This window comes from Emys orbicularis, chromosome 12 (genome assembly GCF_028017835.1).
Source record: "Emys orbicularis isolate rEmyOrb1 chromosome 12, rEmyOrb1.hap1, whole genome shotgun sequence".
NCBI lineage: Eukaryota > Metazoa > Chordata > Testudines > Emydidae > Emys > Emys orbicularis.
This window is the reverse complement of record NC_088694.1, coordinates 46516814-46541274: the sequence shown is the minus strand read 5'-3', so window position 1 is coordinate 46541274 and position 24461 is coordinate 46516814. Positions and strand designations below refer to the sequence as shown.

General features: G+C 54.3%; 2 pseudogenes; both read right to left on the bottom strand.

Moving 5' to 3' along the window:
- Positions 1-4071, bottom strand: part of LOC135886339 (mast cell protease 1A-like) — a 59410-nt pseudogene extending 55339 nt beyond the window's left edge.
- An 8556-nt stretch (positions 4072-12627) lies between these two features.
- Positions 12628-22889, bottom strand: LOC135886338 (granzyme B-like; annotated as a pseudogene).
- Positions 22890-24461: the final 1572 nt, after the last annotated feature.

Here is a 24461-nt window from a genome sequence, read left to right as displayed (position 1 = left end):
AAGCAGGAGTAGGAGCAGCACTGTCATGGCCCGGTTTGGGAGGGGGCATCGGCCTGGGAGGTGGGTTACAGGCCTGGAGGGGCAGGAAACTTCAGGGCCATGCGCTCCAGTGTGGGTGGGGGACCTGCTGTCTTAGCGCTTGGACTAAGGATGTAAAAATTGCTGTAAAAAGTTAACCAGTTAAACGATGAAAATTATATCGTTTAACTGGTTAACCGTTAACTGAGGTGGGCTGGGGAGAAAGGGAATGGGGACCCACCGGGGTGGCTGGAACTGGAGCTGCTCCAGCCCGCCGGGGTCAGGGCTGGGGTCCTGCCAGGGCTGCTCCAGCCCGCCTGCCGCGGCTGGGACCGGGGTCCCACTGGCCCAGTGTGGCTGGAGCTGCAGCCGCTCCAGGCCCCTGCAGTCAAGGTCCCGCTGGCCCACCCTGCCTCAGCCAGGGCTGCTCCAAGCAGCCCATCCCACCGCGGCCGAGCCTGGTCTCCCACTGGCCCAGTGCAGCTGAGGCCGCTCCAGCTTGCTGGGGTCCCACTGGCCTGGCAAGGTCCACTCCAGCCCACCGGAGTCCTGCTGGCCCAGCGGGGCCTGCTCCAGCCCGCCGTGGCTGGGACTCGGGTTCCCTGGCTCGGTGCAGCTGGATTTGAGGCTGCTCCAGCCCGCCGCAGCCAGGGTCCCACCGGCCTGGCCGGTGCCGCTCCAGCCTGCCACGGCCGGAATCCTGCTGGCCCGTCCTGCTGCGGTGCCCCAGCCCACCCGGCCTGCTGGGGCTGGCGTCCTGTAAACGGTTATGGTCCCAGTTAATGGTAAGCCTAATGCTTACCAGTTAACCGGTTACATCCCTAGCTTGGACCCCCCACCACAGCAACTGGGGTGGGGAGAGTGGAAAAGGGGAGGTGAGTCCATTCTGGTGGGGCAATGGGTATTGCAGGGCTGCGCAAACCCTGGGCAGGGCCCTGCAGCCCTGCTGAGAAGGAGGGAAGTGGCTCAGCTGCTAAGAGGAAAGGCCTAGTCTGAGGCCGAATGCTGTGGTTAACCCAGCCTCATCTCTGTACAAAGAACAGGAGTACTTGTGGCACCTTAGAGACTAACACATTTATTTGAGCATAAGCTTTTGTGGGCTACAGCCCACTTCTTCGGTGTCTCTCTGCAACAGGAAGGCAAACTCACAGCCTCACTTGCCTGCTGTCTTGCAAAGCAACACCACCCGCTCCCTCCTTGCATCCCGGTGAAGGAGCTGGAGGAAGGTTCCTCAGCGGCCTGGTGCCCTCCACAACTGGAGATGCGGCACATCTGGGCACTGGATCAGCCTGGAGCCATACACATCTGGGGCGGAGCTGAGTCCTGATGCAGCTTGCACTGACACCCTCCCTCCCCCGGTCCGTGCATGCTCCGAGTGGGGCATGTGGCTAGGGCTGAGACATCCACAGACACAGCTTTTCTGTCCTCTTCCTGCAGGTGCCTGCGTCGGCGCAGAGATGTGCATGGGGGGAACACCTCAGTGTCATGTTTCCACCTGCCCGGCCTCAGCCATCTCCATTCCTGGAAATGCCACCACACATGCTGCAGGAAAGATCAGGCCCAGCTGGGTCGCACCCCCTCCTCATAGCTGAGCCCTTGGAGCTGGGGGCTGCCCGTTCTGGTGCCAGGCACAGCTGTGGTCACACCTAGCTGTGCCCCCGACCCCCAGCAGTCGTGCACCACTGGAAACTGTGCACATCTGCAGTGGAGCTGGGGGAGGTGGCTCAGCAGCTAACAGCAGAGTCGGAGCTCTCACCCCGGCTTGTTGCTACTGTGGTGGGAGCCGCTGTTTGACCAAGACTCAGCTCAGCTTCTGGTGGAAATCCGGCCCCTTGATCCTGCTCAGCTGCCCCCCTCCCCCGCAGAGGAGATGTGAGTTGGGGGGAGGGCCATGAGTCAGAGAGACCAGATATTTCTGTCTGTCACAGCACCGCTTCTCACAAACACCTGGATTGGGGCCAGGGAGCGAAATGGTGAATCTGATTCTCAACCCCCTCTCAAGTCAGCAAATACTGGATGGGAGTTGGTGCACCCTGGACGGGAAAGGCCTTGTGTTCCATTTCCCATCCCCCTGGAGTCACCCATTCCCTGTCCTGGGCCTGGATTGGAGCCAAAGCCCCCTGGAGGGGAAAGGCCCCATGTCCATTCCCCACCCACCCTCACATGAAGGGTCGCTGTGCAGTGTGAGGCTGGATCCCATAAGGACCTGCTCCCATTGCACTGGGGGAGGGGCTGAGTGGACTCCAGTGTGTACCTGCTTCTGGCCATACGTATTACAGGGGCTCATTGCATGTTTGGTGCTTCTGAAAATCTCCCCATATCCCCCACTGGGAGATGCTGGGCGCTGAGCTTCCATAGGATTGATCCCCAGCACTTGATAGGATGGGCTGGGGCTTGTAAAAGGGGGTCAGGGTGTTAGGGGCCCAACTCCCACTGAAAGTCAATGGGATTTTAACACCTCACTCTGCAGAAGGCTTTGAACATCCCAGCCTGGCTGTGTGTGATAGCCGTTATTTCAGGTAAAATGGGATCAGGTGGGGCATCCCCATGAGTACTGTGCAATTCTCTGATGACATATGCCCACTAGGGCAGGATGATGGGATGGGGCGGTACCTGGAACAATGTGAGGTTTGGGTGGGGATATGGAGTGGGGATGGTACCTGCAGCAGTGTGAGATCACTGGGTGTAGGGTGATGGGATGGGAGCAGTACCTGTAGCAGTGTGAGGTCAGTGGGGGTAGGGTGATGGGATGGGAGCAGTACCTGTAGCAGTGTGACGTCACTAGGGGCTGGGTGATATGGTGGGGGTGGTACCTACAGCAGAGTGAGGTCACAGGGGATGGGGGTGATGGGATGGGGGCAGTACCTGCAGCAGCATGATGTCATTTTCATTTGTCTTGTCATTGTATTCTGGGTGGGGGATTCAGCGATGTAGCCAGATCTTCTGCGTCCCCGGTTCATCTATTTCAATGTTGTGGTCCTCCAGCAGCTCGCTGATGTTGCTGTGAAATACAAGGGGATGCAGGTGCAGCAGACAGTCCAATACTATGGATTCAATTCAGGGTTGTTAACCTTGTTAAAGTGGGTGTGTGTAGACACTGCCTTGGATTCAGGATGAATGTACAGAAGCCAGTGCTCAGGGGGAGTGGGGGGAGGCAGCTTTGAAATGGCCCAGGACAGGGACTGGCTGGCTCAGGGACAGGGGATCTTGCATTTCTTACCGCAGGCTGCAGTTACAATGAGCTGTCGCCACCACCACATCCTCCCAGATCAGGAATCCCCCGCAACCTTTTGCTCTTTTTCCTTCTGTCTCTGTCTTCATGAAGGCCATGTAGCGTCTGGAGTGAGGCCGGCCTTCCTGTCCCCCAATGATCTCCCCTGGCAGAGCCCCCAAAAGAAAAAGTTAGTTCAGGCCCCGAATTCTGCAAGCTGGTGAACCCCTCCCCTGACTGAGACCAGGGCTCTGTTGTGCCAGGCACTGCAGAGACTCTGACTGAGATCAGGGCCCCCACTGTGCCAAGCGCCACGAGGGCGATCAGGGCCCCATTGCACCAGGTGCTGCACAGAATCCCTGCCCCAGGGCATTTAAAGGAAGCAGCCTTATCCCCATTTCACAGACTGGCAAGTCCAGGCACAAAGAGATAAAGTGACTCACTCCAAATCACTGCCATCGTGTGCGGTGGAACTACAAAATGAACTCAGGAGTCCCCCCCGCTCTAACCACACAGGCTGTACAGATCTTCCTTTCCTGTCCTGGCACTGGCTGTTCACACACTGATACCACCCTGAGACGTTATGGTCCTGGGGCTCTCCAGTTGTGTCCTGGGCACACACCACCCTCCCTCCCAATCCCCTAGCACCCCAGCTGGGTGCTGGGGACACACTAATGGCTCTGGGGGAAGCATCTGACTCTGGGGAGGAGACAGGCTTTGCAGACAGATCCGATAACATCAGCACCTTTGAAGCTGGGGATCTTATTCCCCATGTATTCACCAGCCTCAGCCCCAGGGCGGGAGGGAACAGGAGCCCTGGGAAACAGGAGGAGCAGCAGCATTGTCAGAGGGAGTCCGGGGAAAGGGGCGATGCGTCTGCCTCTGGGGTCAGTTATAGACCTGGCTGGGGGAGAAGGAAAGGGAGGGTGTCATAAACAGATAGTTAAGGGTTAATTCCTCTTTTACCTGTAAAGGATTAAGAAGTTCACCTAGCCTAGCTGACACCTGACCAGAGGAACCAATGGGAGGACAAGATGGTTCAAAGGGAAGTTCCCTTTGTCTGTTGAGTTTCACTTTTGACCAGAGCAGGAAAGCTCCAGAATTCAGCCCCTTATCAAGTAGTGAGTATTAGTGAAGGGAATAAATAGGTTTATGTTTATTTCTTTGTAACTTGTCTTGTGCAATTAGAGGAATCATCAAATTGGGTATTTTTTGTGTACCAAGTTTTTGCCCCAGGGGAACATCCTCTGTGTTTGGAATCTGTTGTCTGTGAGAGTAGCTGGTATGCTAATCTCTCCCAGAGGGTTTTCTTTTACCTTTCTTTTCTTTCATTAAAAGCCTTTTTTAATAACCTGATTGATTTTTCCTTGTTTTTAGATCCAAGGGGGTTGGATCTGGATCCACCAGGAGTTGGTGGGAGAAAGGAGGGGGGATGGTTAATTTCTCCTTGTTTTAAGATCCAAGGGGTTTGGATCTGTGTTCACCAGGGAATTGGTGAAGAGTCTCTCCAGGCTACCCAGGGAAGGGAATTAGTGCTTGGGAGTGGTGGCAGCCAGACCAGATCTAAGCTGTTAATTGAGCTTAGAGCTTCTCGTGCAGGTCCTCATCTGTGCCCTAAAGTTCAGAGTGGGGAAGGAACCTTGACAGAGGGGCTGCCCCCTCAGGTGATGTTTGACTCAGGGCAAACCACAGCCCCCTGGGAGGGGTTCACATGTTGGGTAAGTCAATCAGCAGCTGCCCTGCAGAGCTAGCATAAAGCATCTGGCCAGGGCTGTGCATATCTGGGCTGGAAACATCTAGGACCCTGCATCCCTGGGGGCTGTGCATATCTGGGACCCTGTACCCAGTACCAGATTAACGCAGGGGCTTTAGGTGCTGCAGCTCTGGGCTAAGGGGGGACCCAGGAACATATATCTAGGCCACCAAAAGTCCAGATCTTTTTGCAGGGCTCTCCTTAGCCCGGGCCCTGGGCTGCAGCCACTGAAGCCTCTGCTGCATTATCAGGCCCTGCCTGACAGGGGAAGGGGAGGTGGCTCCGTGCGCTGCCGTTCCTCCCCGCTGGGCTGCGATCAGGGAAGGTCCGTCCACACATTGCCCTCACCTGCAGGCGCTGCCCCTGCAGCTCCCATTGGCCGTGATTCCCGGCCAATGGGAGCTGCAGGATCGGTGCCTGGAGGCGAGGACAGTGCGCGGAGCCGCCTGGAGGCGAGGACAGTGCGCGGAGCCACCTGTCCGCCCACCGGGCCTCAGCCAAGGACATGCCAGTAGCTTCCAGCAGTGGCGTGGGGCCAGGGGAGGCAAGGAGACCGCCTGAGCCCAGCTGTACCCCTAATGGGAGCTGTCCCAGGTAAGCTCCCCACACCCCTGCCCCAGCCCTGAGCCCCCTCTCGCACCCTAACTCGCACCCAAACCCTGCATCATAGCCCTGAGCCCCCTCCTGCACCCCAAATCCCTCAGCCCCAGGCCCATCCCAAAACCTGCACCCCTAGTCGGAGCCCTCACACCCTCCTGCACTCCAACCCTTGCCCCAGCCTGGAGCCCCCTCCTGCACTCTGAACCCCTGATTTTTGGCCTCACCCCAGAGCTTAGGGGAAGCCCCGAGCCTCTGCCCCCCCATGTGATCATTTTGTTTTAAATTAGGAAAAATACTTTTATACAGGGGCCCCACCAAATCTAATAGCCCCGGACCCACAGAAGAGTTAATCTGGCCCTGCCTGTATGCCTTGGAGGAGGTGCACATCTGGCGCCCTGATGCCGCCCCCCCTCACCAGCCTGAGCCCCAGGGAGCAGCAGTAGGAGCAGCACTGTCCAGTGGGGGGGCATCTGCATGGGAGGTGTGTTCTCCGGCTGAGTGGATGCAAGGCAGGAAACCTCAGGGTCATGTGATAAGGGCCTTGAGTGGGAGTCTTGCTGTCTCGGCGCTTGAACCCCCTATCACTCCAACTGGGGAATCACCATCTGCAGCCACTCAGCTGCTGAGTTCATTCTGGTGGGGCCATGGGCATTGCAGGCTGCGCTCACCCTGGGCAGTGCCCTGCAGCCCTGCTGAGCTGGGGGGGGGGGGGAAGTGGCTCAGCTGCTAAGAAGAGGGGCCCAGTTTGAGGTGCAGGCTGTGGTTAACTCGGCCTGATCTCAGCATCTCTCTGCACCAGGAAAGCTCCAGTGTCTGGCTGGAACCTTTAGAAGCTGCAGGCTCACCGACTCGCTGGCCTGGTGACTTGCAAAGCAACCCCCCCACACCCCACCTCTGCTCCATGCATGCACCGAGTGGGGCATGTGGCTAGGGCTGAGACATCCGCTGACACGGCTTTGCTGGCCTCTTCCTCCAGGCGCCCGGGTCGGAGCAGAGATGTGGGGGAGGGGGAGACCCCAGTGTGATGTTTCCACCTACCAGGGGGGGCCTCGGCTGTCTCCGTTCCCGGAAACCCCACCACACAGGCTGGGGGGAAGATCAGACCCAGCTGGGTCACACCCTCACATAGCTGAGCCCCTGGAGCCCTGCCCAGTGGGGGCTGCCTGTTCTGGTGCCAGGCACAGCTGGAGCCACACCTAGTTAGGACCCCGCTCTGCCCCCCAGCAGCCGCGCACCACTGGGTACTGTGCACATCTGGAGCGGAGCTGGGGGAGGTGACTCAGCAGCTAATAACAGCATCTGAGCTCTCACCCCGGCTTGGTGCTACTGTGGTGGGAGCCGTGGTTTTATCAAGATGCAGCTCAGCTTCCGGTGGGGGCCCCTTGATCCTTCTTAACAGCCCCCCTCCCCTGCAGAGGGGATGTGAGCTGGGGGGAGGGTCATGGGTCAAGGAGACGAAATCCCCTCCTCTGTAACAGCGCTGCCTCCAGATTTGGGGGAGGAGGTCCTTAAATACTGAATCTGATTCTCAACCTCGCTGAGCCAGCCAGTCTTTGATGGGAGCTGGTTCCCCCCCAGAAGAGAAAGGCTCCAGGTCCCACCCCCTGAGCCAGCCAGTCCCCACCCTGGAGCTGGATCGGAGCCAGCACTCCCTGGAGCAGAAAGGCTCCTGTCCCATTCCCCACCCACCCTCCCATGAAGGGTCGCTGTGTAGAGAGAGGCTGGATCCCAAGAGAAGCTGTTCCCATTTGCACTGAGTGAGGGGCTGAGTGGACTCCAGTGTGTACCTGCTCCTGGCCATATGTTCTAGGAAGCCCATTGCATGTTCGGTCCTTGTAAAAATCTCCCCATATCCCCTCAATGGGAGATGCTAGGCACTGAGCTTCCATGGGATTGAGCCCCAGCATGTGACAGGATGGGCTGAGGCTTGTAAAGAAGAATCAGGATGTTGGGGCCCAGGGCCCACTGAAGGTTAATGGGATTTCGACACCTCACTCCTGCAGGTGGCTTTGAACATCCCAGCCTGGCTGTGTGTGATAGCGGTGGTCAGCTGTAAAGATCCTGGAAGGAATTAAACACTCACGAAGGCATGTAATGAACATTTCCAGAGGCAGGTATAAATATGCATGAAACCTGCCTCTGGACATTTCCATTACATGCGTCTGACGAAGTGGGCATTCACCCACGAAAGCTTATGCTCCAATACATCTATTAGTCTTAAAGGTGCCACAGGACTCTCTGTTGCTTTTTACAGATCCAGACTAACACGGCTACCCCTCTGATACAAGACAGGAAGTGAAATTAAGAAGTAATATGGTGAAGGGGCTGAGGGACTGGGGGCCTAGGATCACCTGGCTGAGGTGCTATGAGTTGGGGAGCAGTGTGGCCTAGTAGCTAGAACAGCAGCCTGCGCCTCACAACACATGGGTTCTGTTCCCAGCTCTGCAGTTGGGTGACCTTCTGCAAGTCATGGTCCCGCTCTGTGCCTCAGTTTCCCCATCTGAAGCTAATGATCTCAACTGCCTTGTAGATCTGCTGAACAGAAGAGCTAGAGGCCCAGATCCCCAAAGGTATCTAGGCTCCCAGTGATTTCAATGGGAGTTTTGCACCCAAACACTTCTGAGGATCTGGGACTAGACTTTCTGATTCTGCACTAATTTTGTTTATGACTCAACCCAGCTTCCCCTCACCCCACCCGCACCCCAATATCCTCCCACAACCCTGGATCATTTGCACATGCAGCATCCTCTCTACAGATCAGTGAAGGAAAAGGAAGCACACATTGTTTAAACAAGATGGTTTTGTTCAAGAAATGGCTTTTTTCTCCCCTCAAGTGACATTTGTTTTTCAAACAGGTGTCCGTTTTCAATATTTTCCAAATATCTGGAAATACACAATTCTTCATTTTGTCCCAGTATATCTCAGCGATGCTTTCCAGGTTTCTTCCATTTGGGTTTTTCTGACCACCAGTCAGTATCAAAATAATAACTAATAAATAACACATCATTAAATACTTGTGTGTGAGGAAAGGAAAGAGGAAAAAAAAGAAAAGAAAATACTGAAAACAAATAAAAGTTGAGTCCAGTTCAAAAAATAAAATATTCAAAATTTCAATGTTCGTTACACAATCATTTCAGTTTTCAATGTGCTGTTGTCATGGGCTGTTTAATTCGACTAGCCACACTATATGGTGATAGGTTCGGCATCTGAGCCACATGACCCCATTCCTGCTCTCTGATTTGGTGAAGGATCTTTTTTTTAAGACAGCCATTGAAACTCTGGAGCTAGGAATTTTAATGGTAGCAAACCCTTGAGGAAGGTAATGGACATAAAATGATCCACATTTGTAGCAGGCCTATGGAATTCCAGAGAAAATTCTATGCTTGTGTAAGAGGGAGAGTGATCCTGCTCTGACATTCTATACCTTGGGGGAGTGCCCTGTAACCCCCATATCTCTCATTTACATATAATTGTGATCTTGCATATAAAGCATGTCATGTGAGGTATCAGGGGAAAGGTTACGATCTGGTGAAAGTCCTTTTTCTCTCTAAATATGTATATCATTAATGCGTATGAAGTTATGAGATTGTGTAGTATGGCTTTCAGTAAAACATGCTGTAAGTTGGGGTATCGGCCAGATATTAGCTCCCCAGAGACAACAGCAAGGAAAGTAGCCAACGCCTGGGCGGGGTGTCAAACAACCCATCAACAGCCATTGTCCAGCAAGGGAACAACAATGCAATGATTCACCTGCATGGGGCCACATCAGGGGAATTGTTCAACCTTGCCTGGGAACTCAGCAAGGCCCTCAGACATGCCTGGACTTGTGCTCCCCAAGCACATGGGACTGAGGGTATAAAATAGAACAGCCAGCTCCAGTGGGGAGAGATTTAGCTCCTGGGCTGAGGCCAGAACTCAATGGGATGGGTGGGGGGGGATTCTCTGACATGTTCTATGCAGGCTCAGACTGGTCATACTAGTTCCTTCTGGCCTTAACATCTGTGCATCTATCACAGACACTCAGGGTCTAGTCCACGTCCCAGCCTGTACCCTGTCTCCTGGCAGTGACTCCCTGAGCGTGCTGGACCTCAAGGACCCATCCAGCTTCACAGGGGCAAGCCTGTGGCCTCCACAACTCTGAGATTGGCCTTGGGGAAGCAGCGACCCATGTCTCTCTCCATAGCTCCCTGCCGTGAGGACAGCCAAGCCAGACTCCTAAGGGAGACGTTATCCCCCCCATAGGGTACAGTTCTCTGCTGTGACATCTGGCTGCCTGTTCAAAACAAGGGAACCATCGATCAGTCACCCGGCACAGAGCATCTGCAAGTGCTTGGGTCAGCACAGAGAGACAAAACCCACGCCGTCCTGCTCCTTCTTGCTCCCTGTCCCTTCGTCTCTCTGTCCCCACATGGGCTCCCCTGTGTCTGTGAACCCTGCTCATCTTAACACAGACCCCAGACCCCTCTGCTCTTTGTTCTCTTGATACAATCCCGTGCTCAGCTGCCTCTTCTCGGTGGTATTCTGTCTCAGCGGGGTTGGCCGTTCCTGGCCAGACAGTCATAGTGGCTCTATGGCTCGAATACCTGGCCTGATCACCCATGTCCCATGGAGCAAATCAATTCCACCCGCAAGGGGGAGTGATGTCAAGGGGATTGGGTCACACAGAGACAGACCGCCCAACAGTTCCACAGCTCCTGTCCTCCGGGGCTGGCTGGGCTTGGATCCCCACTCTGGGCATAGCCTCCTGGCACATGGGGTCACAGCGCCACTCACTCAAATTTGGCCTGACCCTCCCCCTCCCCATCAGCAATGCAGCAGCTACTCTGGATTTCGAGGCTTGGGGAGTTCATTCATTTCCCAGGAAGGCAACCCTTGGAGTTTGTTACCTTCATTTTTATTCATTGCAGGGTGTGGTAAATGAGGGGGTGGGGGTGGGGAAGGTAGCACCCTTTTATGGACACCCAACCAGTCAGTTAGCTATAAAAATCCTTCTTAGCAGCTGTTCTCTACTTGCCCTACCTGTAAAGGGTTAAGAAGTCTCACTGACATGCTTAGGTAAGAGGAATTGAGTTGGCACTTGGCCAAAAGAGCCAATGGGAAGACTAGAAACTTTTAAAATTGGGAAAAAAACTTCCCCTCTGGGGCTGTTTGTTGTTCTCTGGGCTGGAGAGACAGAGCAGCAGCTATGCTGTAAGAAGCTTGGGCCAGGTATGAAAATTCATCAATATTCATACCTAAAATTACTCATTTGGAACTACAGATATGTAAGTAGAACAGGAAATGGTTAGTTAGACGCGATCAGGTTTATCTCTTTATTTTGGGTTTGTGGATTCCTCTGTCCTAAACACAGATGCTTTTGGTTTCTTTTGTAACCTTTAAGCTGGACCCCAAGAAGGCCATTCTTTGTGTTTTATCCTTTTCAGTTGCTCTTTTAATATCTAGCAACAGCCTGATTTTCCAGATGTGTTTTCTTTCTTTTTTTAATCACATTTACCTTTTTTAAGAACAGGATTGGATTCCTGTGCCTTAGGAGTGAAGGGATCTGTGCATATGTTATTCATTAGCTACTAAGAGGAACAGAGGGTTCCAGGTTCAGCTGGTGGCAACAGCTGATTTCTTTTTCTTTTCCTTTTCTCGGCTGTTCCCGGAGGAGGGTGAAAGGCCTTGAGGGTACCCCACAGGAAGGAATTCCCAAGGGCGGCTTCCTGGGCTCTCAAATGCGTTCTGCACTTGGATGGTGGCAGCACTACAACCCAAGGTCAGGGGCATATGTACCCTTGGGAGTATAACAGAAGCCCGGAGTGGCAAGTATTATTTTTTTAAAGTCCTTGTGGGCCCCCACCTTCTGCACTCAAAGTGCCAGAGCGGGGAATCAGCCCAGACACCAGGGGTACAAAGCAAAGAGCAAAAAGAACCAGTAGGCATAGTGTGGTGGGGGAGGGGATGGAAAGAACGAGGGCCTAGCGATCAATCATTTCATTTTCAGGTGGTTCAGGGGCAAGCACGCTCCCCGGCTCAATGTGAGTTAAACTAAGAACTTTGGGGCAGGGAGAGTCTTTCTGTTCTATGCGTCTACAGCGCCTGGTGCATTGGGGTCCTGGGATATGACTCGGGCTCCCACAACAGAAATAACCAATGCTAGTAATAATAACACAGACCCACATCAGTTTAAAAGTGGTGTCATTGGTCTATCCAGCACTCGGGAGGCCTTCTCTACATGGGAAAGTGGCCACAACTTGACTTTAATCAGTTTTAAACCCACGGTGTGGGTGCTTGGATGCTGGGGAAGTTGTGTGTGTGTGTGTGTGGGGGGGGGGGGGGGTCAGCAAGTCAGACTGAATGAGGACAACAGTCCCTTCATGGAGTTCATGGAGGATAGTTCCATCAATGGCTATTAGCCAAGATGGCCAAGGTTGCAACCCCATGCTGTGGGAGTCCCTAAACCTCTGACTATCAGAAACTGGAATGGATAACTGGGGATGGATCACTTGATAATTGTCCTTTTCTGTTCATTCGCTCTGAAGCATCTGGCACTGTTGGAAGGCAGTACACTGGGCTAGATGGACCACTGGTCTGACCCAGTTTGGCCCAGTTTGTTATGTTCTGGCTTTAAAAGTTATGGATCTGTGAATTTTGGTTTCCAAGTGGCTTATTTTGGTTTAGCTGAAACCTGTTTGCTAATGATTTAGCTAAACCAAAATCAGAATGTCCACATGAGGATCTGCACCAATTTAACGAAACCAACTTAAATTCACACCTTAGGTTACACAGAAGCAACTTGCTCATTTGGACAACACAAAGTAAATGGAGACAAATCAATCGTCCATCTACGTGGGATTTTGCACTGGTTTAACTAATTGACAGAAAAAGATGATTTAACCAATGCTGCCAATCCCAAGTATCCAGAAATCATGAAACTATGAGATTTTCTTTAAAAAGGTTGAGTTATAATCTATTTACCTTCGGGTGGAGGAGCTTTTGGGATTCATCATTTGAAGATTTTCTCGTGCACCAGTGCAAGAGGATGTCAATAGCCACTAAAGGTCTAGATCATCTTTATCCTGGAGCCAACCACATCATGAGGGGCAGGCCAATGGGGAATGGAGCCTAGTATCCCTGAAGAGTAGCAGAAGTTGCAGAGGAGCTGGGAAGCTCTCCTTGAATGCGATAGCTTTTTCATCATTTTCTCTATCCAGGGGACAAAGTGGGAGACTCTTGTGTAGACTTCAGGAGGGGACATAGCATGAAAATTCCAAGAGGAAATGCCTTGGGCCACCCCATCACACACCAGGGCCCCCCCATAATCATCCTTCAAAAGAAAACAAGGAACAGGGTGAGGAACATCTGACGGAGCACTTTCCCCATGTCTTTATAGTGAGACACAATGGAGGTGACTCCCCTGGGCCGAGCTATTAGGAGATGTGCCCACTCACTCCCATTATGTACTTCTCCAGCAAATGTCCCCCCAGGCCCAGGCCCAAACCCAGCCCCATCACAGCTCCCTGAGAATTAGAACCATCCAAGGCCAAAGGAGATTTACCTCTAAGGTTCCTTCAAGGACTCCCATATCCCCAGTACAGAGCATTGATTTATAGTTATACTCTCTGCCAAAGTAAAGCCTGCAGAAGTTGTCCCCCTTCACTGGCAACTCCACCTCCATCAGCACATCTGAAGCCTTCTCAGTATCTGAGCTAGTAAGTCCTTGTGCCTGGCTCGACTTTCTGGTTTGCCTTTGGCAGCTTAATGGGTTTCACCCGGCCATTCATCTGTGCCAGGTGTTCAAGCTTCCAAGGGGAAAGTGGGAAAGGACACAAGGATCAGGGGAGGGGGAAAGAGAGAGAGGAGTGATGAGGAGGCCATAGAGGGGTATGGCCATGTGACAGCTGCAGCCCTCAAAGCAGTGTGAGGTCACTGGGGGTTGGGTGATGGGAGGGGGCGGTACCTGCAGCAGTGTGAGGTCATTGGGGCAGGGTGATGGGACAGGGGTGGTACCTGCAGCAGTGTGAGGTCACTGGAGGCAGGGTGATGTGGGCAGTGCCTGCAGCAGTGTGAGGTCATTGGGGATAGGGGGATGGGATGGGGGTGGTACCTGCAACAGCATGATGTCATTTTCATCTGTCTCCTCTTTTTATTTTGGGTGGAGGATTCGTTGACATACTTGGATATGCTTCCTCCCTGGTTCATCTATTGAAATGCTGTGGGCCCCCGGCAGCATGGTGATGATGCTGTGATAAAGGGGATGCAGGTGCTGCAGACAGGCCAATACTGTGGGTACAGTCATGGATCGTTAACATCGTTAAAGTGGGTGGGTGGAGACACTGCCTGGCCCTCAGGATGAAGGTACACAAGCCAGTAGTCCAGGGCCTTTCCCCTGCTGTGTGTGTGGGGGTGCAGTTTTGAACTGGCCCCCGGGCAGGGGACTAGCTGGCTCAGAGTGAGGGGATCTTATATTTCTTACCCAGGGTTGCAGTTACAAAGAGCTGCCGTCACCACCACGTCCTCCCGGAGCAGGAACCCTCCACACCTGTTTACTTCTTTTACTCTTGTCTATATCTTCACGAAGGCCATGTAGGGTTTGGAGTGAGGCCAGGCTTCCCATCCCCCGATGATCTGCCCTGGTATAGATGCCAAGAGAGGGGATTAGTTCAGCCAACTGGTGTACCTCTCCCCCAACCGAGATCAGAGTCCCCATTGTGGTGGGCGCTGCACAGACCCCAACTGATATCAGGGCCCCCATTGTGCCAGGCACTGCAGAGAAACAGTGAGAAATCCTGATCCACAGACAGGGCCGGCTCTGGCTTTTTGGTCGCTCCAAGAAAAAAAAACAACCTGTGGCGCGGCCGGAGCCAGGGTGCAGGGGGACTCCCTGCGCTGCAGATGTGCCCCGGCTAGCGGGGGGAGGGGGAGGAAGCGGGGGGGAGAGAGAGAGAAGGGGGGCGGCCCCGCGGCCCCGCCGCCTGCTGGGAGAGCTCTGCGCTGCTCCGGTCGCCTGGGAGGAAAGGACGCAGGCTGCCCTGCCGGGCTTGCTGCAGGGCGCTCCCGTCCTCTGCGCCGCTGCCCCCTATAGGGCGGCTGGAGCGGAACACCACCAAAAAAAAAAAAAGCCGCCGTGCCACCCTAGGATTGGGCGGCATGCCGCCTCCTACAAGCTTGCTCGGCTGGTGCCTGGAGCCGGCCCTGTCCACAGAGTTTCCGTAGACTCAGGACAGATCCTTGTCCCCGTTTCACACGCTGGGAAATCCAGGCACAATGGGAAAATGACTCACTCCAGATCACTGGTGCAGAGTGTGGTAGAAATAGAAAAAGAACCCAGGAGTCCTGATGCTCAGCCCCTGTCCCCACCCTCTAACCATTAGAACCCACTCCCTTCCCAGAGCCAGAAACTGAATCCAGGAGTCCTGGCTCCCAGCTGCTCCTGCTCTAACCACGCAGGTAGCACAAGTCTGCATTTCCTGTCTAGGAGTTAAGAACATAAGAGCGTCCATACGAGGTTAGACCAATGATTCCATCTAGCCCAGTATCTTGTCTTCCAACAGCGGCCAATGCCAGGTGCTTCAGAGGGAATGAACAGAACTGGTAATCATCAAGTGATTATCCCCTGTCCCCCATTTCCAGCTCCTGGCAAACAGAGACTAGGGACACCATCCCTGCCCATCCTGGCTAACAGCCATTGATGGACCTATCTTCCATGAATTTATCTAGTTCTTTTTTGACCCCCCCTTGTAGTCTTGGTCTTCACAACATCCTCTGACAAAGAGTTCCACAGGTTGACTGTGCGCTGTGTGAAGAAATACTTCCTTTTGTTTGTTTTAAACCTGCGGCCTATTAATTTCATTTGGTGACCCCTAGTTCTTTATTTACTTTCTCCACACTACTCGTGATTTTATAGACCTCACATCTATCATATCCCCCATTAGTCGTTTCTTTTCCAAACTGAAATGATGCAGTCTTATTAATCTCTCCTCATATGAAAGCAGTTCCATACCCCTAATCATTTTTGTTGCCCTTTTCTGTACCTTTTCCAATTCCGATATATCTTTTTTGAGATGGGGCGACCACATCTGCATGCAGTATTGAAGATGTGGGTGTACCGTGGATTTATATAGAGGTAATATGATATTTTCTATCTTATTATCTATCGCTTTCCTAATGATTTCCAGTATTCTGTTAGCCTTTTTGTCTGCCACTGCACATTGAGTGGATGTTTTCAGAGTTATTCACAATGACTCCAAGATCTCTTTATTAAGTTGACTGTTCACATCAGCCCTTATTGAGTTTCTGTGTGTCAGTTCCCTCTCAGGGGATTTATTATGGTAGCATCAACCCCCCCTCACCCTCACCCCTTAGCTCCCTGCCCCCAGACCCCACAATTCCCCAGCTGTGTCCTGGGCACACACCGATGCCCCCAAACCCTATGGCTTTGGGGCATCTCAGCTTTATCCTGGGCACACAATGATAACCACCTGCAGACCGCACAGCCCTGAGGCTCGCCAGTTGCATCCTGGGCAAACACTGATAGCCCCCCAGGTCCCATGGCACCCCGTCTGGGTGATGGGGACACACTGATAGCGCTGGTGGAAGTATTTGACTCTGGGGAGGAGCCTGGGTTTGCAGACACCTCTGATAGTGCCAGGCTCTGCTCCCTATGGGGCTGGGGAGCCTATTCCCCATATACTCAACAGCCTGAGCCCTGGGGGGGGGGGGTTGGAGGAGGGAAACACCATGGGGAGCAGCAGCAGCAGCAGCATCCTCAGAGGGAGTCTGGGGAAGGAGACAATGCGTCTGCCTATGGGGTCACTTATAGACCTGGCCAAGGGAGAAGGAAGGGGAGGGGCTGGGTCCCCCCAGGTGACGGTCTGCTCAGGGTAAACCCAGGGCTGGCTCCAGCATTTCTGCTGCCCCAAGCAAAAAAAAAAAAGCCGCGATCACGATCGGAGGCGGCAATTCGAAGAAAAAATAAAAAGCCGCGATCGCGATCGGCGGCGGCAGGTCCTTCGCTGCTAGAGGGAGCGAGGGACCTGCCGCCACCGAATTGCCGCACGTGCCGCCCTTCTCCCTTGGCCGCCCCAAGCACCTGCTTGTTAAGCTGGTGCCTGGAGCCGGCCCTGGGTAAACCACAGCCCCTGGATCCTTCCAGGGAGGAGTTCACACGTGGATTGTCTCTCACCAGCCACTCTGCAGAGCTAGCAGAAAGCAACCTGCTGGGGCTGTGCAGATCTGGGGCCCTGAACCCCAAGTGCTCTGCACATGGGGGCCACTATGCCCCCCCCCACTCACCAGCCGGCGCCTCAGGGAACAGGAGTAGGAGCAGCATTGTCAGGGCGCAGCTGGGGCTCATCTGCCTGGGGGATGGGTTACAGGCCTGGCTGAGCAGCGGGGATGCAAGGCAGGAAACCTCAAGACCATGTGCTCTGGGGGTGTTAGTGGGTCTCAGCGCTTGGACATCACCCCCCCCCCCCAACACACCACCTGGGGTGCGGAGGGTGGAAAAGGGGAGTCACTATCTGGGGTCTCTCAGCCTGAGTCCATTGCGGTGGGGCCATGGGCATTGCAGGGCTGCGCTCACCCTGGGCAGTGCCCTGCAGCCCTGCTGAGCGGGGGGAAGTAGCTCTGCAGCTAGGAGGAGGGGCCAGGCTGTGGGTAACCTGGCCTCATCTCAGCCTCTCTCTGCACCAGGAAGGCTGCTGTGTCCAGCTGGGACCAACACAAGCCGCAAGCTCACGGACTCGCTTGCCTGGTGTCTTACAAAGCAACGCCCCACCCGCAGCCCCCAACCAGCATCCAGGTGAAGGAGTTGGAGGAAGGTTCCTCTGCGGCCTGGTGCCTTCCACAGTTGGGCACTGGCCCAGCCTGGAACCATGCACATCTGGGGTGGAGCTGAGCCTTGATGCACCTTACACATGAAGCCCTCCCTCTCCCTCTCCCTCCCCCTCCCCCACCCCAGGCTCTGTGCATGTGCCTGGTAGAGTATGTGGCTAGGGCTGAGACATTCACTGACACAGCTTTGCTGGCGTCTCCCTCCACGTGCCTGGATCAGAGCAGAGATGGGAGTCGGGGGGACACCTAAGGATGATGTTATCAACTGCCAGGTGGGGCCTTGGCCGTCTCCATTCCTAGAAACCGCACCACACAGGCTTGGGTTGAGGTGAGATCAGGCCCAGCTGCGCCATCCTCCCCCCCCCCACACACTGCTCTGCCCCAAAAGCCCTGCCCAGCTGGGGGCTGCCTGTCCTTGTGCTAGGCTCAGCTGTGGCCACACCTAGCTGGGACCCCGCTCTGCCCCTTGGCAGCTGTGCACTCCGGGGTACCCCGCACATCTGGAGCGGAGCTGGGGCAGGTGGCTCAGCAGTTAATAACGGACTCTGAGCTCTCACCCCGGCTTGTTGCTGTTGTGGTGGGAGCGGTGGTTTGACCAAGACTCAGCTCAGCTTCTGACGCAAACCCGGCCCCTTGATCTGGCTCAGCTCCTCACCCTCCCTTGCAGTGTGGGTGTGAGCTGGGGAGAGAGACTTGGGTCAGGGAGATCAGATCCCTCCCGTCTGTGACAGCACTACTTCCCACAGACACCCGAATTGGGGATGGGGACAGAAACAATGAAGCTGATTCTCAGCCCACCTGAGCCAGCCAGTCTTGGATGGGAGCTAGAGGAGAAAGGCCCATGTCCCCTCCCCCACCCCCCTGAGCCAGTCCCTCACCATGGGTCTAGGTTGCAGCCAGTGCCCCCTAGAGGGGAAAGGCCTCGTGTTTAATCCCTCCCCTCCCCCCTCCGCCCGGAGCCAGCCATTCCTCGTCCTGGGGCTGGTTTGGAGCCAACACCCCAAGAGGGGAAAGACCCAGCATTTCCCACCCACCCTCATATCAAGAGTCGCTATGTAGTGTGAGGCTGGATCCCATGAGGAGCTGCTCCCATTGCACTGAGAGAGGAGCCGAGTGGACTCCAGTATTTACCTGCTCCTGGCCATACATCCTGGGGGGGCCCATTGCTTGTTCAGTGCATCTGAAAATATCCCCATATCCCCCCATTGGGAGATGCTGGGCGCTGAGCTTCCATGGGATTGAGCCCCAGCACTTGACAGGATGGGCTGAGGATTGTAACGGGGGGTCAGGTGGTTAGGGGCCCAACCCCACTGAAAGTCCATGGGATTTAGACACCTCACTCTGCAGGTGGCTTTGAACATCCCAGCCTGTCTGTGTGTGATAGCAGCAGCCAGTTCTAAAGGCCCTGGAAGGAATTAAACACGGACAGAGGCTGAATGTCACTACACTCCATTGATGCCAGCAGAAGAAGTACAGGGAGTGAAATTAACAAGCAAACACAGGTTAAGGCACCAAGAGGGCTGAGGCTGCAGCAACGGGTAACACTGTCAGGGGATGGATGGATGGATGGAGGGAGGAGGTGGGAGGCAGGGATGGAGACTTTCAAATGCATAGGGAGAGCAGGAGGAACAGATGACAGGATGGATTGATAGAAGGGTGTGGATGGGGAGGGAGAAAGGGAGGGATAGATAGAAGGGGTGGATGGACATGGAGGGTGTAATAGAAGGAGGGATCCTGAGACATGAGGCCTGCTATAAGGGGCCTGGTGTAAGGCCTAAGGCCTGAGCTAGAGTCAGGCCCTGCTGAGGTAAATATAAAGTTAGCAAGAGTCAGGCTACAGGCAAAAGTGAAGCCCTGTAACCAAGCAGATGTCTGCTTGCAGTTTCCTATCTGATACATGAACTTGCCAAGCACAGAGCTGGCATGTCAAAAACACAAGCACTCCTAGGCACTAATATCCACATAAATACATTCCAGAAGGATCATGCTGGAACATCCCAATACAAGGTAAAGACCCCCAATACATGTTAAACACACTCCCTGAAGATGATACATGGACACAGCAATCTCTCCTATAGATAAGGTCAGGATGACAGGGTGATGGATAGAGATGTTTTGAGCGAACCAACAGGGACACAACAAAGGGGGGTAACTAACCACAGCAGAGGGGCAATACGTAACTTGTTTGTATCAGTGTATAAAAGAGGGGTCACAGATGGGGTGTCCTTGTTCAGCTGAGGGGGGAGCAGAAATTTCCTCACTGATCTGAGTCCTTTGTCTCGGGCATACATGTGTTAGTGTACCTGTAGCACATATACGGCATTAATACCGTGCTTTGTCGGCAATAAACCTGGCTGAGCGCCTTCGCCACTGAACCGAGTCTGTGGTCTTCTTGGACAGTTTGATAGAAATCTGCTGTATGGACTACTTGTCTAGAGCTGGTGCAGTACACACAGCAAACACACACACAGCCAACAACTGATAACACTGGTGACCCCGACCGCTGATCTGGTAAGTAGGTGAGCTGCTGATCTGGTAAGTAGGTGAACTGCCCTCTGTAGGAATTGTGATCAAACATGGTAGAAAGTTACGAGCTAGGGAACCCCGTTATCCGCTCCATGCAAATTCTCACAGAGTTTGATGCCTTTCTCTCCTGGGGGTCCTCCACGCACAGCATACTGGATGGGGTGTTCTGCAGATATGGCTGAGACAAACACACACCCTTGCTCATGACCCTCAGTTTCACCTCCTGCAGCGTCGGGGATGGCTGGGTATTTGTCTTGCTACTAGTCTGGCCACAGCCAGCCACACTGCAAACAGCCCCCTCCTTCACCTCTCGCTGGGGCAGGGAGATGGTGACCACAGTCTGGGTCAGATTGGCCTTGTGCTTCAGCTGTGATGGGGGAGAGAGAGAAGGGAAATCAAACTCCTCTTGTGGGATGGATCCTGTCCTGGGGGGATGCGGCTAGATGGGACCAGGTGGGGCATCCCCATGACAACTGTGCAACACTGTGATGCCATGTGCCCACTGGGGGTGTGGTGATAGGATGGGGGCAGTACCTGCAACAGTGTGAGGTCACTGAGGGAAGGGTGATGGGATGGGGGTGGTACCTGCAGCAGTGTGAGGCCACTGGAGTCGGGGTGATCTGATGGGGGTGGTACCTGCAGCAACATGATGTCATTTTCATATGTCTCGTGGGAGATTCGGCAATGTTCCCAGAGATTCTGCCTCCCCAGTTCATCTATTTCAACATTGTGGGCCCCCAGCAGCCCAGTGATGGTACTGTGAAATACAAGGGGATGCAGGTGCTACAGACAGGCCAATACTGTAGATACAGTTCTGGGTCATTAACCTTGTTAAAGTAGGTGGGTCTAACAGCTGTCTTGCCTCAGGATCAATGCACAGAAGGCATTATATGCTTGTTTATGTAATGAGGAAGCTGAATGACTAGAATCACCACCCATCACACAGGCCTGGCCTACATCTCAAATGTGCCTCACATCCCTGCCCAACATAGCGGTTCTGGCAACCCCTCAGTGTTGAGGTAGCTCTGTTGATGGAAGAACACCACTGTCGACATCGTTTGGGGAGGTGGTGTTCTCAAACCATCCGAAAAATCCTTTTTGTCAGAGTACGCTGCATCAGCTCTAGAGCGCTGGGCTGATACAGGCTGTGTCATGTAGACATAACCACAGGCACATCAGAGGAGTACAAACTGAGCCGTGTGACCCAAGGGGTTTCCCTAGGGACTGAGGTAGTAAACACAGGGGATGGGGTGGGGCATTGACTGGTGGAGTTGTGCTTGTCTGACAGAAGCAGCAGAAAGACCAGAGAAGTTGCCAGAGAAGGCACCAGGCACATCCAAAGAAGCCTGTGAAGTGTGACTCTGCGCTAAAGCCTGGGGAGAGAGCTTTTGGCCACAGTGCTGGCTGAAAGAGGCTTGGGACTTGGAGTAAAGAAACAGTCACTTGTTTAATTCTGACTGCATTCAGAGAAACAGGAATTTGGACATTCTTTGTAAATAAACAGGATTGCATGAAAGAATATGCCAAATGCCACCAGCAATTTATCCTCCTAATGGAAACATCCTGCAAGCCCTCCACTCACTGCTTGGCTCAAAGGGGGTTACAATACCATTCCTGGAGCAGCAGATCAGGATCTCTATTGCCGACACCTTCTGTACCCAGCACAACAGTGCCTCAAGCCATTTCTGGCCCAAAATGACAAGAGGCCAGCCACAGGACAGAGACTGGCTGGCTCTCCACTTCATCCTCACTAATCAGAAACCCTCCACCACTTCCTTCTATCCCTATTTTCACAAAGGCAATGTAGGGTCCGGAGGGAGGCTGGGCTTCACATCCCCCAATGATCTCCCCTGGCAGAGAGACAGGGAGGGGAAAAACTCACCTGCTTTGGGACAACATGAGGCTGGAGAGTTTAACAAAGGACTTCTGTCCTATCCCTCTCCTCATCCTCTACCCAGCTCTCTGCTGCCCCATATCAGCCTCTCAACCCAGCCAGCCCAGTTTCCCTGCCCCCTCCTCCTGGATCAGCCCCTCGGCCCAGATAATGTGGAGATCACTGACAATCCCCTCCCACCCCACTGAGGTCACTGGAGAATCCCATTGAGACCAGTGGTTCTAGAGCACTGTTGTAATCCTGCCCCACATGTCCCAGGTCAGACCTGCCCCTCACCCACCGGCCATGGGAGTTTTGGTCTTTCCAGACCCACCTTGCCCTTGCAACACCCGCCCCATTAATCAGCTGTCAGCGCAATCTCTCTGGCAGGGCCCCCAGCAGCATACAACTGGGGGAAGCAGATCTATGCCAAGCCCTGGAGGTGCCCAGCTCTGCCCAGCTACCAGAATGGCCCCTTGGGGCACAGACAGGTTAGGGCAGCCCCGAGGTCGCTGTGCCCTGCACAGATGGCCAGAGGAGTCAGCTGCGTTCGGAGCACGCCTGTGCTGGCTTCTGGTGCAGGAAGAGCCGGTCTCCACCCGGGGCTGCAAATCTGGGTGGGCTCCCATAGGAGCTGATGCAATGGCCTCCCAGCTCTTTGGTTGACCCCAGCCCTAGAGCACAGTCCTTGAGCTAAAGGTGCGAGGCTGTTAGCCAGCAGCAGTAGGAAGTTGTTATCCTGCATGTGGCCTCAAGGGGATGTCACACACACGATCAGGGGCTGCTGTTCATTGGTGGGAAGCTTCCCTAATGCAGACAGGATCCCCATAGATCAGTGGAAACAGCTTCCCCCCCTCTACTCCCCACCTCACTGGCCCACAGATGCCTCGGCCGTGGGGCACCCCACGAGGGGGCTGGGGAGATGGCGAGGAGAAGCTGAGCCACCCAGGATTACTGTACTGGGGAAGCAGCCTCAGGCCCTTCCATCGAGCCATGGGCAGGCTGTGCTCCCTATGAGGTCCCCCATACTTACCAGCCCGAGCCCTGGGGGGCAGGAGAATGGCCACAGGGAGCTGAAGTAGCAGCAGCATCCTCTGCAGCAGAGCAGGGAAGGGGAAGGTGTTTCACACACAGCCCCGGGCATTTACAAACATGGGTGGGGAACAGGAAAGCTCAGTGTCAAACTCTCTGACATGTGGCTCTCTGGAGAGTTCCCCGCATGGGCTAGGTGGAGGGTCAGGACCAGCTGAGTCTGCACAGCTGGGCATCTTCTGGGGATGTTCAGCACCTGGAGCCCTGCACAGCTGGGGCTGGTCCATGCCCCATTGTACCCAGCTGGGGCCCAGCAGCCTCTGTCTCCATGAACATCTGGTGCTGAGCTAGGGGACATCAGTTCCCTGCTAACACCAGAGACACTAGAGTCTCTCCCTGCCTATTATAGTGGGGGCTGTGGTTAACCTGAACTCCTCTCAGCTGCGGATGGTAACCCAGCCCTTTGATCCTTCTCACATCTCCCCCCACCATGAGAGAGACAGGGGGAGGGGCTGAGGTCAGAGAGACCAAACACTGCACTTCAAGGCATCAGTGATAGAAGGGCCTCTCACACGTACCGTGATGAGGCTGCGACAATACAACCCACTGAGCCAGCCTGTTCTCTTCCCTGCGGCCAGATGGGAGATGGCGGCCTCTAGAGGGGAAAGGCCCTATGTCCCATTCCCTGCCACTTCACCAAGCTAGGGTCAAAGGGCCATAGCTCCATTGGTGTCAATGGGGCCAGATCCCCAGCTGGGGTGAGTGGGGTGTAGCAGAGCAACAATCCGCAGTGTAACTGTCAGCGGTTAGGGGGTCTCCCCTCCCAAGATGTGGGAGAACCCCCTGGTGTTTTTTACACCGATGGAGACAGACTGTTTAACGGGAATTGCCCTGAATACAGAGATGGAAACGCCGTGAAGGTGAAAAGGTTTCTATCATGTCAACGGTGCGATGCTGATAGAGCCGGAGATCTGATGGCCAGGATGGGCCATCAGACCATCTCTGCCCTCCCATACCACGCAGGCCAGAGCGCCCAGCCCAGGGGATCTGAATGACATTGTCTGGGAATTTCCCATTCAAATCCCTTTGGTGATTGGGCCCAGATCAGGCACGGAGATGTTTCTTCCAAGGGCTGGGCTGGATTCTCTGTCCCTGGCGATGTGTAACTCAATCGGGGACATTCACCCATGAAAGCTTATGCTCCAATACTTCTGTTAGTCTTAAAGGTGCCACAGGACCCTCTGTTGCTTTTTACAGATTCAGACTAACACGACTACCCCTCTGATACTCAATCCAGGACGTTTCTCTAACAGCTCTGCTCTAGTTCGAGACAGGATTAGCTCAGGGCCATCCCAGGACTGGGGCTACCCAGGGGTCAGACAGGATGAGCACATTGGCAACTTCTTGGCTTGGAATAGATGAATATGTCGAAGGAACGTTGATCTCATAATGCAGCAGGTCGGGGTGGGGGGACCCAGGGCATCTGAGAGTAACTCTGGGAATCTCTCTCATGTTTCTGGCTCAGACAAATCTGACCTTTAGCCAGACAGGGATCAGCCACACGGCACTGCCCGGTACTGGGGAGTGCTGGCCATCACCGCCCCTGATACCAGACAGAGAGAGCCAGATGG